At 38.3% G+C, this 14,116-nt stretch overlaps 1 non-coding gene across 1 annotated transcript; it reads left to right on the top strand.

The window, feature by feature from the left end:
- The first annotated feature begins 948 nt into the window (after nucleotides 1-948).
- On the top strand, nucleotides 949-1,056 carry LOC130972446 (small nucleolar RNA R71). Its single transcript, XR_009083613.1, has one exon. It is a non-coding gene; the product is annotated as a small nucleolar RNA R71 (small nucleolar RNA).
- The last annotated feature ends 13,060 nt before the right edge of the window (nucleotides 1,057-14,116 follow it).

Genomic DNA, 14,116 nt, shown 5'->3' with positions numbered 1-14,116 from the left:
TTCAGAGGAGGAATATTCATCAGAGCTCATGAAAGGCAGAAGCAAGTCCAATGGAATCTCTATGGTCTCATTTTGAGCCTCAGATTCCCATGGTTCCTCATTGGGGAACTCAGTGGAGGCCAGTGGACGTCCATTGAGGTCTTCCTCAGTGGCGTTCACTGCCTCTCCTTCCTCTCCAAATTCGGCCATGTTGATGGCCTTGCACTCTCCTTTTGGATTTTCTTCTGTATTGCTTGGGAGAGTACTAGGAGGGAGTTCAGTAACTTTCTTGCTCAGCTGTCCCACTTGTGCCTCCAAATTCCTAATGGAGGACCTTGTTTCAGTCATGAAACTTTGAGTGGTTTTGATTAGATCAGAGACCATGGTTGCTAAGTCAGAGTGATTCTGCTTAGAATTCTCTGTCTGTTGCTGAGAAGATGATGGAAAAGGCTTGCCATTGCTAAACCTGTTTCTTCCACCATTATTGTTGTTGAAACCTTGTTGAGGTCTCTGTTGATCCTTCCATGAGAGATTTGGATGATTTCTCCATGAAGAATTATAGGTGTTTCCATAGGGTTCTCCCATGTAATTCACCTCTTCCATTGAAGGGTTCTCAGGATCATAAGCTTCTTCTTTAGATGAAGCATCCTTAGTACTGCTTGGTGCATTTTGCATTCCAGACAGACTTTGAGAAATCAATTTGACTTGTTGAGTCAATATCTTATTCTGAGCCAGAATGGCATTCAGAGTATCAATCTCAAGAACTCCTTTCTTCTGATTTGTCCCATTGTTCACAGGATTCCTTTCAGAAGTGTATATGAATTGGTTATTTGCAACCATTTCAATTAGTTCTTGAGCTTCTGTAGGCGTCTTCTTCAGATGAAGAGATCCTCCAGCAGAGCTATCCAAAGACATCTTGGATAGTTCAGAGAGACCATCATAGAAAATACCTATGATGCTCCATTCAGAAAGCATGTCAGAAGGACATTTTCTGATCAATTATTTGTATCTTTCCCAAGCTTCATAGAGGGATTCTCCATCCTTCTGTCTGAAGGTTTGGACTTCCACTCTAAGCTTACTCAATTTTTGAGGTGGAAAGAACTTTGCCAAGAAGGCATTGACTAGCTTTTCCCATGAGTCCAGGCTTTCTTTAGGTTGTGAGTCCAACCATGTCCTAACTCTGTCTCTTACAGCAAAAGGGAATAGCATAAGTCTGTAGACCTCAGGGTCAACCCCATTAGTCTTGACAGTGTCATAGATTTGCAAGAATTCAGCTAAGAACTGATGAGGATCTTCCAATGGAAGTCCATGGAACTTGCAATTCTGTTGCATTAGAGAAACTAATTGAGGCTTAAGCTCAAAGTTGTTTGCTCCAATGGCAGGGATAGAGATGCTTCTCCCATAGAAGTCGGGAGTAGGTGCAGTAAAGTCACCCAGCACCTTCCTTGCATTGTTTGCATTGTTGTTGTTTTCGGCTGCCATGTCTTCTTCTTTGAAGATTTCTGTTAGGTCCTCTACAGAGAGTTGTGCCTTAGCTTCTCTTAGTTTTCGCTTCAAGGTCCTTTCAGGTTCAGGGTCAGCTTCAACAAGAATGCTTTTGTCTTTGTTCCTGCTCATATGAGAGAGAAGAGAACAAGAAAATGTGGAATCCTCTATGTCACAGTATAGAGATTCCTTGAGGTGTCAAAGAAGAAGAAAATTAGAAGGAAGAGGTAGAAGAATTCGAACTTAATCAGATAGAGTTCGAATTGTGCATTGAGAAGGAGTGGTACTCCATAAATAGAAGGATGTGAGAAGAGAGGAAGAAATTTTCGAAAATTAAGTGAAAGATTTTGAAAACATTTTGAAAAACTTTAATTGATTTTCGAAAACCAGGAGTGGGAAAGAAATCAAGTAATTTTTGAAAAAGATTTTGAAATTAGAATTTAAAAAGATATGATTGAAAACTATTTTGAAAAAGATGTGATTAAAAAGATTTGATTGAAAAGTTATGGTTTTTTTTTTTAAAAGATATGATTGAAAAGATATGATTTGAAAACGATTTTAAAAAGATTTGATTTTAAAAATTAATGACTTGCCTAACAAGAAAAGATATGATTCAAACATTAAACCTTTCTCAACAGAAAAGGCAACATACTTGAAATGTTGAATCAAATCATTAATTGATAGCAAGTATCTTTGAAAAAAGAAAGAAATTGATTTTGAAAACATTTGATTGAAAAGATTTGATTTAAAAAGATTTGATTTTGAAAAACTTTGAAAACTTGGGAAAAAAATTGATTTGAAAACAAAATCTTCCCTCTTGTGCCATCCTGGCGTTAAACGCCCAGAATGGTGCACATTCTGGCGTTTAACGCCCAATGCACTACCTTTTTGGGCGTTCAACGCCCAACCAGGCACCCTGGCTGGCGTTTAAACGCCAGTCTGTCCTTCTTCACTGGGCGTTTTGAACGCCCAGCTTTTTCTGTGTAATTCCTCTGCTGCATGTTCTGAATCTTCAGTTCCCTGTACTATTGACTTGAAAATAGAACCAAGATCAAATAAACAATGCATGCAAGACACCAAACTTAAAATAAGACACTAGACTCAACAAGAAACATAAAATCTTTTTTTGGTTTTTTTATGATTTTGTAATTTTTTTGTGCTTTTTCGAAATTTATATGAAAATAGAAAATAAAGGTTTCAGAATTCTTAATTTGGATTCCAGGAATCATTGCAATGCTAGTCTAAGACTCCGGTCCAGCAATTAGACATGGCTTCACAACCAGCCAAGCTTTCAAAGAAAGCTTCGGTCCAAAACACTAGACATGGCTAATGGCCAGCCAAGCCTTAGCAGATCATTGCTCCAATAGCAAGATTGATAGAAATCAACAAGCTCTTGTGATGATAAGTTGAAACCTCAGTCCAATAAGATTAGACATGGCTTCTCAGCCAGCCAGATTCCAACAAATCATCATGAAACTCTAGAATTTATTTTTAAAGAAATTCTGAAAATAAAAATTACCTAATCTAAGCAACAAGATGAACCGTCAGTTGTCCATACACGAAACAATCCCCGGTAACGACGCCAAAAACTTGGTGCACGAAATTGTGATCACTACAACTTCGCACAACTAACCAGCAAGTGCACTGGGTCGTCCAAGTAATAAACCTTACGCGAGTAAGGGTCGATCCCACGGAGATTGTTGGTATGAAGCAAGCTATGGTCACCTTGTAAACCTTAGTCAGGCAGACTCAAATGGGTATAGATGATGAATAAAACATAAAGATAAAGATAGAGATACTTATGTATATCATTGGTGAGAGCTTCAGATAAGCGTATGAAGATGCTTTGTCCCTTCCGTCTCTCTGCTTTCCTACTGTCTTCATCCAATCCTTCTTACTCCTTTCCATGGCAAGCTTATGCAAGGGTTTCACCGTTGTCAGTGGCTACCTCCCATCCTCTCAGTGGAAATGTTCAACGCACCCTGTCACGACACGGCTATCCATCTGTCAGTTCTCAATCAGGCCGGAATAGAATCCAGTGATTCTTTTGCGTCTGTCACTAACGCCCCGCCCTCAGGAGTTTGAAGCACGTCACAGTCATTCAATCATTGAATCCTACTCAGAATACCACAGACAAGGTTAGACCTTCCGGATTCTCTTGAATGCCGCCATCAGTTCTTGCCTATACCACGAAGACTCTGATCTCACGGAATGGCTGGCTCGGTTGTTAGGCGATCAACCATGCATCGTGTATCAGGAATCCAAGAGATATTCACCCAATCTAAGGTAGAACGGAGGTGGTTGTCAGTCACACGTTCATAGGTGAGAATGATGATGAGTGTCACGGATCATCACATTCATCAAGTTGAAGAACAAGTGATATCTTGGAACAAGAACAAGCGGAATTGAATAGAAGAACAATAGTAATTGCATTAATACTCGAGGTACAGCAGAGCTCCACACCTTAATCTATGGTGTGTAGAAACTCCACCGTTGGAAATACATAAGAACAAGGTCTAGGCATGGCCGTGAGGCCAGCCTCCAGTGATCAAAAGATTCAAAGATCTCAAGATTCCAAAGATCAGAAGATGAAAATACAATAGTAAAAGGTCCTATATATAGAGAACTAGTAGCCTAGGGTGTACAGAGATGAGTAAATGACATAAAAATCCACTTCCGGGCCCACTTGGTGTGTGCTTGGGCTGAGCATTGAAGCATTTTCGTGTAGAGACTCTTCTTGGAGTTAAACACCAGCTTTTGTGCCAGTTTGGGCGTTTAACTCCCACTTTGGTGCCAGTTCCGGCGTTTAACGCTGGGAATTCTGAAGGTGACTTTGAACGCCAGTTTGAGCCATCAAATCTTGAGAAAAGTATGGATTATCATATATTGCTGGAAATCCCAGGATGTCTACTTTCCAACGCCGTTGAGAGCGCGCCAATTGGGCTTCTGTAGCTCCAGAAAATCTACTTCGAGTGCAGGGAGGTCAGAATCCAATAGCATCTGTAGTCCTTTTCAGTCTCTGAATCAGATTTTTGCTCAGGTCCCTCAATTTCAGCCAGAAAATACCTGAAATCACAGAAAAACACACAAACTCATAGTAAAGTCCAGAAAAGTGAATTTTAACTAAAAACTAATAAAAATATACTAAAAACTAACTAAATCATACTAAAAACATACTAAAAACAATGCCAAAAAGCGTATAAATTATCCGCTCATCAATAACTAAAATAGTTAGTAAGGAAAGTTAATCCAGAAAAATAGATAACTCTGAAACCTTAACTGTTTTCTCAATATTTTATTCCCAATTTATTTAATTGTCTATACTTTTGATATTTTGAATTCGAACTTAAACTTTTTAAACATCTCAAAATCAATTTCTGCTTGCCTAACTAAGCCTATCAAATACTATTGTTGCTTAATCCATCAATCCTCGTGGGATCGACCCTTACTCACGTAAGGTATTACTTGGTATGACCCGGTGCACTTGCCAGTAAGTAGTGTGGGTTGTAAAATACCGCATCAAGTTTTTGGCGCCGTTGACGGGGATTGATAGTGATTAACAATTGTTAGTTGTTTGATTGCTTAGATTAGGCGTTTTAGTTTTAATTTTATTTAAAAAAAAAATTTCTTTGAATTTTCGAAAAAATAAATTTATGGTATTTTTCTTTTTTTTTACGTTAATTTTTTTCTTTCTATCCTTTACGTTATTTTTTCTTTTCCTTTTCATTTTACCCCCTTCCCCTGTTCTTTCTTTCCCGTTTCTTTTTTTTATTTTGTTTAAAAAATATAAAAAAATAAATAAATAAATTTTTTTCTCTTATTTTACATGAAACCCCCTCCCTGTTTCTTTTTAATTTTTTTTCTTTTATTACTTGATTTTCAAAAAAAAAAATTCAAAAAAAATTTTTTTAAATAGCACCAATATTTTTTTTAATTTCTGAAATTAAGTTTGGTGTTTCCTAGTTAGTTTTATTTTAATTCTTAGAATTCTGTTCTTTCTTCTTTACTTTCCTATTTACCACATGGTGCGTTTAATCCTTTTTGGTGTTTTGTGCTGAGGAAAAATAATGGAGAGAGATCACATGGATTATTACTCACACCCAAGTAGTGATTCATATTATGGTGGATGGAGAAACTATCCAAATTTTGGTTGGCAGAGTCAAAACCAAAGAAACTTCAATGCTCCATGTTCCAACTATCAAGAGCCACCACCTCCATATTCATACCATGAACCACCATCTCCATATTCGTACCAAGAACCACCACCTTTCTATCCATATCAAGAACCATCATCTTTCTACCCATATCAAGAACCATCATCCTTCTACCCATATCAAGAGCCACCATCTTCCTATTCATCTCAAATACCATCAGATTTTGAGCTCCTCATGAAAGAATGCCTACATGATATAAAGACAAGTGTTAAAAATATAGAGAACTATGTGCAGGCAATAATCAAGTCACAGGAAGAGGAGCAAGCAAATTTCTTTCCAAGAGATATAATGCAAGATCATATGGAAGAAAGTGAGGAAATCAATCAAAGGAGTTTATACTCTAGTGAACTAGAGGACTTTTCATCCTCACACATGGAAGAAAAGGAAGATGCAAAAGCAAGGGAGGAAGATGCACAACCTCCCATGCCTTTGGTAAGCAATGAAGAAGAGATTGAATTAGAAGACAGCTACCAAGAGGAAGAGGTTGAAATTGAGAAAGCTTGCAAAGAGGTAGAAGAATTCAAAGAAGAACACAAGGGAGTGGAGCTTGCAAAACCACCATCACCATCCAATACAACATTCAAGTGGGTAAAATTCCTATCCTTAATTCTTACTTTCCCACTTGAATATGGGCTACTAGAGATGGATGGTCAACTTAGAGCTCTTTGTGGCATTAAGAGTAAGAGGAAGATGGTTAATGGTAAGAGTTATCAAGCAAGGTTTAATATGGTTGCATGCTCCAAATCGAAGTGCAAAGATTGGTGTAGAGCTCAATTGAAGGGATCTAGAAGGTTGTTTGGATGTCTCTGTGAGAATTCAGAGTGCTTACCACCAGATGAAAATAATGGTGATCCACAAGAAGACGGACGTAAAAGCAAGATTTGGGACCCTGGAATTCATTTCCACAATCAACTCTCTTGGGGCCTTGTCACTTACTTCAACTTGCTCAAAGGTGTTATGCGCCTAGTTTGGGATCCCGGTAGCCATTGGAATTACAAACACTGGTGGGGATTCCTGGATCAGTACAAGCATAAGCCACCATGACAAGGAGCTCACCACATGTCCAACTTAAGGACTTTAACTAAAAGTGCTTGGTGGGAGACAACCCACAGTGGTATGATCATTTCTTTTCATTTTTAGTTATTTTTCGTAGTAGTAGTTTTCTTACTTATTTGGTTTTTATTGAGTTCTTACTAATTTTCTGATCATGCAGCTATTTTTAAAACAGGAACCGGATAATTAAAAAAAACATGCACACGACGCGCAAGCGTCATTGACGCGAACGCGTCAATCATGTGTGCATGAAAAATGAAATTTGACAGAGAGTTGAGCGGGAATGGCACCGGAACTAAGCCTTTAGCACAAACGATCCCACGCGAATGCATACCCCACGCGTTCGCGTCATTTGTGATTTTTGCCATTCACGCGGACGCGTCACTGACGCGGACATGTGACCTGCAAATTTGACGTAAAAGAGTGTTTGGGCAGAGAGTTTTGCTGGCTTGGCGCAGGAAGTGTGCTAGAAGCACAAATTTAGTCACGCGGACACGTGACTGACGCGTCCGCGTCAATTGCAGATATGGCCATCCACGCGTTCGCATGCATGACGCGAACGCGTCGTATGAAAATTTGGCTCCCAAGCCATGCGAACAGAAAGTCACGCGGGTGCGCGGCTGGCTTCGCGTAAATCACACAAAATCCAAGGCACGCAGACGCGTGCCTGACGCTTACGCGTCATTATGGAAATTTCGCGACCCACGCGAACGCGTGCTGCACGCATTCGCGTCACTTGCGCCACACTAGTTTGCCACCCAGTTTTCTTTCTCTCTCTCTCCCAATCCTAATTCTCTCTTATTCTTTTATCCTTTTATTTTTCTTTCCTCATAATATTTATCTCTTTCTATTTTCAGTTCTTATTTGCTTGAGGACAAGCAAACCTTTAAGTTTGGTGTTGACGCTTCGCTTAAAGCTTTTCTGTTTATTCCTATGGCACCAAAAGGGAGGCGAATCATCTTCATTGAGGAGCACAACCTGAAGAATAAAGCGACAGCTAGGATAACTAAGGTGGTTGAGTTCCTTTCATTTTTATTCCTCCTTTCTTTTTCTATGTTATGTTTCGGTTTTCTGCTATTTTACTTTGTCTGTTGCATGATCTTTTATTAGTTAGAATTCTAGGACTAGTTTTTTTTAATTTCTTTAATGTTGAAAAGATGTTTCATGTACCACTCAGTGAACTTGAATCTAAAAAGAAAAGAAAAAGAAGTGATATATTGCATTATAAATTGAGTTAATTCTAAGAATAGTCTTATTTACTTAAATGTGGTGGTATTAATGGTAATTTTGAATGCATGATATGAACAGTGTATATTTGAATTTGAATCAAGTGATGTTGATGTATAAGGAACAGAAATTTAGAGAATTATTATGACTTCTCTGAAATAAACAAAAATTTAATCCTTGAAGCAAAAGAAACAGCAAAAGAAAAATCATTATAAATAAATAAATAATAATAAAAGCAAGGTCCAAGGCTCTGAGCATCAATGACTAGGGAGGTCGGACATGATTAAAAGCTCAAAGAGTTGTTTCCCTAGTCATATGCTTGTGGTGTGATTGTGTCAAGTAATCCTTGAGACAGAACACTTAGAGTCGAGACCAAGTGCGTTTAACAGAGTATGCCAAAGGCTTTGAGCACCACTGTCTGGGAGTAACTAAAAGAAAAATCAGAACTCAAAGAGAGTCCCCCAATTAAGTGCTTGTGGTATTTCTGTGTCAAGTAACCCTTGAGACAAAACATTTAAAGTCACGGCTAGGCTCAAGGTGCAAAGCACCAAAGAAAAATAAATTAAAGTAAGTTTTGCTATGTTCAAGGATTAAACTGAAATATAAAGATCAGAGAATTCATAATATTACCCGAATTCTAATTCCAGATGACATTAACATTCTTCTGATTCAAAGGAGAGTGAGATGCCAAACCTATTCAGGTTTATAGTTATAAACCCCACTACAAAAAGAGACATGAGCTTAATCGAACTCGCATCTCATGCAAATTCACATTCCAAGCCTATATTAGTTTTGGTTGCTTGAGGACAAGCAACAGTTTAAGTTTGGTGTTGTGATGCGTGAGCATCTTGTCTATCTTTTCCTAGTGAATTTGCACTTAAATTGTTGAGTTTAATTAAGAATTAATTATATTTTAGCCACTATGGATGCTATTTTGAGTTTTGGGCAATTTTATTTATTTTAGATAGCATTCGGCGGAATTTGACGGAGTTTCTGCAGCACAAGAATCAAAGGAGATGGCTGCGAGGAGCGACGCGTACGCGTGCATGACGCGTACGCGTGCATGACGCGTACGCGTGCATGACGCGTGCGCGTGATCTGGAGATATCCATGGCGACACGTACGCATGAATTGAAGATCTGCTCAGCCACGCATCTGCATAACCGACGCGTCCGCGTGACTTGCGAAGAAGACCACCGACGCGTACGCGTGACCAACGCGTACGCGTGACATGCGCCACGTGCAGAAACGCAGAAAATGCTGAGGGGTGATTTCTGGGCCCCATTTTAGCACCAAAGTTAGGCGCGGATCCAGTAAAGCCAAGTGGTGCCCACGTTACAAGACGCAGAGTAGTTAGTTAATTCTGATTTAAAATTCAAATTTGATTTTAAATTTTATCTTTTAGGAAAAGATGTTATCTTAATTTAAAATATTAGATTTTAAATTAATTAGGATTAGTTATAAAAAGGAGAGACTTCTCTTCTATTAGGTAGATTACATTAGAGGGATTCCATTAGGGAATTCTATAAAAATTTACATTCTACATTCCATTAGCAACTAAACCTCCACTGTTAAGGTTAGGAGCTCTGTCTATCTGTATGGATTGATTTTATTACTTTTTCTATTTTAATTTATGTTTTGGATTTATATTTAAGAATTGTTTTCGTTCTTTATCTTATGAATTTGGGTGGAACGGAAGTATGACCCTCTTTCTATTTGGGTTCTTGTATAACTTGGAAAAGCTCTATACTTGAACAACAGCTTGAAAACATATTCTCCTAAATTCTAATTATCTGGATTTAACGGGATACGTGACATATAATCCTTTTATTCTTTAGGTAATTAGAGTTTTTGTGGCATGCAAACTGGAATTTGATCATGTACCCTTTAATTGGAATTAATTGACCAAGGAATTGGCAATTAATGAATTTTAGAGGAGACTAGGAAGGTCTAAGGAATTAGGGTCTAGTCACAAATAGTTTGCCATAAATTAAATCCTACATAATTAAAATAGTTAGTAAGGAAAGTTAATCCAGAAAAATAGATAACTCTGAAACCTTAACTGTTTTCTCAATATTTTATTCCCAATTTATTTAATTGTCTATACTTTTGTTATTTTGAATTCAAACTTAAACCTTTTAAACATCTCAAAATCAATTTCTGCTTGCCTAACTAAGCCTATCAAATACTATTATTGCTTAATCCATCAATCCTCGTGGGATCGACCCTTACTCACGTAAGGTATTACTTGGTATGACCCGGTGCACTTGCTGGTAAGTAGTGTGGGTTGTAAAATACCGCACCAAATCCCCCATACTAGAAGAAAAGACTCTCCTTTTTATAACTAATCCTAATTAATTTAAAATCAAATTTCTAAAATTAAAATAATATCTTTTCCTATCTTAAAATTTAAATTTGAATCAGAATCAATTAAATAATCCACACCTTGTAATGTGGGAACCACTTGGCTTCACTGGATTTGTGCCTAACGTGACAGGGAGCTACGCCTTACTTGAGTGCCAAAATGGGGCCCAAAAATCGCCCCAACATTTTTTGCGTTTTCTGCACGTGGCGCATGTCACGCATACGCGTCAGTCACGTGTATGCGTCGATGGTCTTCTTCGCGTGTCACGCATACGCGTCAGGTACACGCACGTGTCGCTGCACAAATCTCTAATCATGCGCATGCGTCAGGTACGCGCACGCGTCGCCATGGAAAGCTCCAAATCGGGCGTCACTCTTCACTGTCCTTTCCTTTAATTCTTGTGCTGCAGAAATTCCATCAAATCCAGCCGAATGCTACCTAAAATAAACAGAATTGCATAAGACTCAAAGTAGAATCCATAGTGGCTAAAAGATAATTAATTATTGATTAAACTTAACAATTAAATGCAAATTCACTAGGAAAAGATAGGAAAGATACTCACGCATCACAACACCAAACTTGAATTGTTGCTTGTCCTCAAGCAACCAAAACTAACATAGGCATAGGATGTGAATTTGCATGAGAATGAGAGTTCAATTAAGCTCATGTCTCTTCTTAAAATGGGGTTTATTCATTGTAATTTTTAACAGTTTTGGCATCTCACTCTCCTTTGAATAAGAGGAATGTCAGTGTCATTCAGAATTAGAATCTGAATCATATTATGAATTCTTTGATCTTTATACTCCAATTTAAGCCTTGAACACAGCATGATTTTCTTTAATTTATTTTTCTTTGGTGCTTTGTACCTTGAGCCTAGCCGTGACTTTAAATGTTTTGTCTCAAGGGTTACTTGACACAGAAACACCACAAGCACTTAACTGGGAAATTTCCTTTAAGTTCGAATTTTTCTTTTAGTTACCCCCAGATAGTGGTGCTCAAAGCCTTTGGCATACTCTGTTAAACGCACTTGGTCTCGACTCTAAGTGTTCTGTCTCAAGGATTACTTGACACAATCACACCACAAGCATATGACTAGGGAAACAACTCTTTGAGTTTTTAATCATGTCTGACCTCCCTAGTCATTGATACTCAGAGCCTTGGACCTTGCTTTTATTATTATATATTTTTTCCTTTTGTTGTTTTTTTTGCTTCAAGGATTAAACTTTTGGTTATTTCAAAAAATTCATAATAACTTTCTAGATTCCTGTTCCTTGTACATCAACATCCTTTAATTCAAATTCAACTATGCACTGTTCATATCATGCATTAAAAATCACAAATAATACCACCACATTTAAGTAAATAAGACTACTCTTAAATATAACTCACTTTCTCATGCAATACATCACTTCTTTTTGTTTTGAATTCAAGCTTTAGTGAGCAATACATGAGAAATTTTTTTTGACTAAAAGTACTAAAGATCATGCAAGCAATCAAAGCAACAGAAAACAAAAGACAACACAATAAGAACGGAAGAGAAATAGAATGAAAGGAACTCAACTACCTCAGTTATGCTGGTGGTCATCTCATTCCTTCATGAAGCACATTCATCTCCCTTTGGTGCTAAACAGAAAAGCCATAAGCGAAGCATCAACACCAAACTTAAAGGTTTGCTTGTCGTCAAGCAAAGAAGAACTGAAAATAGAGAGGGAAAGAAAATTAATTAGTATGATATAAGATGAATAAAAGGATAAAAGAACAAGAGAGAATTTAGGATTTGGGAGGTGGATGATTTGAAATCAAGCGATGAGGTGGTTTAATTGGGCGTCGCATGCGACGCGTACGCGTGAGGCACACGTATGCGTGGATCTCACGAACTTCAAGTGACGTGTACACGTCAGGGATGCGTACGCGCGGAAGACCAAGTTGGGAAAACAACGCGCACGCATCAGGGATGCGTCCGCGTGGTGGGACTTGTGCGCCCAACATAGTTCCAGCCCCACACCAGTATAACGGTCTGGCCAAATACCTTTTACGCTTATTTTACTCATCCACGCGTGCGCGTGCTTGACTCGTACGCGTGGAGTGCCAAAATCGCAATGGACGCGCACGCGTCATGGACGCATATGCGTTAGCCAATTTGTGCACAAAGCACGCTTCCTGCTCCAGGCCAGCACAACTCTCTGCCCAAACACTGGTTGACGCCAATTTCTAGGGTCACGCGTACGCGTCAGGGACGCACACGTGTGGATGGCTAAAAGCGCAAACGATGCGTACGCGTGGTGTACGCATACGCGTGGTCTTGTTTGTGCGCAGAGCATAGTTCCAGCGCCACTCCTGCTCATCTCTCGGGAAAGTTTCTTCTTCGTCTCTCTTTTTTTTTTGAAGTGTTCAGTTCCTGTTCTCAAATAGCTGCATGATCCAATAGAACTTAATAAAAATCAAATAAATAAGAAAACTACTACTACGAGAATAAATAAGGATACGAAATTTATCGGGTTGCCTCCCGACAAGCATTTCTTTAATGTCACTAGCTTGACACTTGATTGTTGAATTTTCTTCCTCTTCTTCCAGTTGGTTAAAAGAAATGTCTCCAAAGGGGGAGAGGTGAAAATTAGTGCCCCCTGATATAAATTCCTCCTAACAAGCTTTCTTTTATTATCATTAGCTTGATTCACCTTGCTTATTGGGGTAGACGTTTGATTGCTTTTTTATTGACCTTCTCTTTTTCATGGATATTGTCTTTTGTTTCTTGGTCACAATCCCCTTTTCAGTGCTTCCCTGGATTATCTTCACTTCTTTGATTTCAAAATTTGGGTGTTGTGTGATGGTTAGAGTGTACCCTTCATCAAGAACTTCTTGAATTAGTGGTTCAATAGACTCACCTTCTATGCCACTCTCTGCTTCATTGGAATGTAGATTCTCATAATTGTTTTCATCCCTTACAACCTCCTTTGTTGGTGCATCTTCCTCCTTTGTTTTTGCATCTTCCTCTTCTTCCATGTGTGAGGGTGGAAAGTTCTCTAATTCACTGGAGTATGAACTCCTTTGATTGATTTCCTCACTTTCTTCCATAGGATCTTGCATTATATCTCTTGGGAAGGAATTTGCTTGTTCTTCTTCCTGGGACTTGGTAATCAGCTGCACATAATTCTCTACATTTTCACACTCATCTTTATTCATGTATGAATTCTTTCATGAGAAGCTCAAGATCTGATGGTATTTGAGATGAATAAGGAGATGCTGGATCTTGATATGCATAAGAAGGAGATGGTGATTCTTGATAAGAGTAAAAAGAGGATGGTTCTTGGTATGAATAGGTAGATGGTGGCTCTTGATATGGGTAGAAAAATGATGGTTCTTGATATGAATATGGAGATGGTGGTTCTTGATATGAATATGGAGATGGTGGTTCTTGGTAGTTGGAACATAGAGCACTGAAGTTTCTTTGGTTTTGACTTTGCCAACTAAAATTTGGGTAGTTCCTCCATCCACCATAATATGAATCACTACTTGGGTGTGAGTAGTAACTCATGTGATCTCTCTCTATTATTTTTCCTTAGCACAAAACACCAAACAAAATTAAACGTACCATATGGTAAACAGGAAAGCAAAGAAGACAGAATAGAAAGTTTTTTTTTTGAAAATATTAAAAATAGATTTTTATAAAATTAAAAATAAAATGCCTAATCTAAGCAATCAAACAACTAATAGTGGTTAATCACTATCAATCCCCGGCAACGGCACCAAAAATTTGGTGCGAGATTTTACAACCCACAAACTAACCGGCAAG

This window comes from Arachis stenosperma, chromosome 3, assembly GCF_014773155.1.
Source record: "Arachis stenosperma cultivar V10309 chromosome 3, arast.V10309.gnm1.PFL2, whole genome shotgun sequence".
Lineage (NCBI taxonomy): Eukaryota > Viridiplantae > Streptophyta > Magnoliopsida > Fabales > Fabaceae > Arachis > Arachis stenosperma.
This window is presented reverse-complemented; position numbering and strand designations above follow the sequence as displayed.